Source organism: Amblyomma maculatum, chromosome 1 (genome assembly GCF_055883805.1).
Source record: "Amblyomma maculatum isolate TAMU_Amacu chromosome 1, ASM5588380v1, whole genome shotgun sequence".
NCBI lineage: Eukaryota > Metazoa > Arthropoda > Arachnida > Ixodida > Ixodidae > Amblyomma > Amblyomma maculatum.
This window is the reverse complement of record NC_139344.1, coordinates 234,457,151-234,459,634: the sequence shown is the minus strand read 5'-3', so window position 1 is coordinate 234,459,634 and position 2,484 is coordinate 234,457,151.

Sequence of the window (2,484 nt, the reverse complement as noted above, 5' to 3'; positions counted from 1 at the left end):
ACTGATGCACCGTGGCTTGACACAGCTTTCAAAGAGAACTATTGGTTCACATGTGTTGGCATACGTCTGGCCACTGAATCCCAGTGGCCAGAACATTGCCAGCTTTCTAGCGGCAGCACGCTCCTCCCCCTCCGCGACGGGAGGAAAGGAAATTCGATGAACTCCGCGCCCGAGCCGGACACCAGATGACCCCCACACGCTTTGACGAGCTGAACTGAGATAAGACGCTCGCGGGTGGGCGTCGTGTTCGTTTACAGACTTTATTGTCATTTTTAATGCACCATTATCCTATTTCCCTGTCGTTCCCCTTATTTCTGCCCGCCGCAACTGAGGTGCTCCATTCTTCAATAGCACATGCCACGGCTGACACAAAAGTTTTCTTCCTTTTTTTGTATTACTGTTATGAATAAAGTAACAACAATCATCATTATCAACAACAATTGAAGGCAAGTTGCCATGCACTGCGGATATTATGCGGCTTTTGTGTAGCAGGTACGCGGAATACCTGCAAACCAAGTGCCACGAATGAGCGGGCTCGCCAGCTGGGAGGTCTTTGCTTCTCAGTATTTGTATCACCACCTTTGAGTTCTCCAAGGTGCGGGAGCATAATCCAGTTGTCTTCACTGTCGACAGCCTGCAGTCTGTGGATCGGAAAATTGAGATTAAGGGAGACGGAATGTAGCTATTTCGAGAGTCCGTTGCAGCATCGCAGAGTACTGCAATGGTTAGCTTGGCACTTACTATGCTTTCTGACAAACGCATGACCACACACGTAAAACAGCACCGGCAGTCTGTGCCGAAGTTCTTGAGTCTCATTTATAGCACGATGAATAAAAGCGCCGGTATCCACTTGGAAGCAATCGATCTCTGGATGGGCAGTGCCGTGTCCTGTGATGCTTGGACACAGAGGCCTCATCATCGATCTGTTCTGACCTTAGATCAGAAAGCCTTCGCCACCATTGGGAAACGAACCCACGCCCTACGGATGTCATGTATATTCGATACTTTTCACTCACACACACACACACACACACACACACACACACACACACACACACACACACACACACACACACACACACACACACACACACACACACACACACACACACACACACACACACACACACACACACACACACACACACACACACACACACACACACACACACACACACACACACACACACACACACACACACACACACACACACACACACACACACACGCGCACGCACGCACGCACGCACACACACACACACACACACACACACACACACACACACACACACACACACACACACAAAACATATATATATATATATATATATAGATATATATATATATATATATATATATATATATATATATATATATATATATATATATATATATATATATATATATTCAACACGAAAGCTGCCCAATCAACTTATACGCTTATCTTGGCGTATTCACTGGTGCCACGCCAATCCATAGAGGTGGCCATGACGCATCGTAGTATACCCCACTTTTCACGTGGACGTCTTAGGTACAGAAAGGCAGATATGTGGCTTACGTAACATATGGAATTAAGACTGCCAAAAGCAACACTTTCATTATGGTACGGTTCAACGTGAACGGAATGGAGAAGCTCGTGAATGCATACATGAAAGACGCCAAGAGTTGGATTCTTTTCCGTATCTTTAGGTTTGGTTTGGTTTGGTTTGTGCGGTTTAACGTCCCAAAGCGACTCAGGCTATGAGAGACGCCGTAGTGGAGGACTCCGGAAATTCGACCACCTGGGGTTCTTTAACGTGCACTGACATCGCACAGCACACGGCCGCCTTGCTTTTCGCCTTCATCGAAAAGCGGCCGCCGTGGCCGGGATTCGATCCCGCATCTTTGGGCACGGCAGTCGAGCGCCCTAACCATTAGATCACCGGGCCGTGAGTTCAAAGTAAATGAATCAATCTTGTCTCCACCAGGAATCAAACCTCCTTCCCTTCGATCGCCAGTCCAGCGCTATATCAACTGCGCCACGCCCCGGATCGTGAAGCGGTCTTCATAATTCCCCTTGTCTACAGTGAGGATGATAGCGGGATTCCGCGAGTGACAGATACTGCGCCTTTTTTTTACTGTAAACGAATTATACAAAACCAGTCAACTTTGATGCGTTCTATGAAATGCTGGTTATGTTCGACAAGGGGCGCGCGATGTACCGTTACGACAGGTCATGACGTCACCAGGCGATTCATGCATATACGATACTGGACCCCCAAGCGTCCGATCCAGGCGTCCGTGCGGCGCCATTCATTTGCCGCTTCCTCGAACTCTGCATCACACAGCAAACAGAAGCACACCCAGATGTTTAGGAGGTGTTGTTACAGCAGGCATCAGCGGCGTTTGAAATTGATTTAAAGGATAGAAAAGGCGCGGTATCTGTCACATTCTCCGCGGGCACATGTACCACGCCGTAAAAGAAGGGAGAAAGGTGGGAGTGAA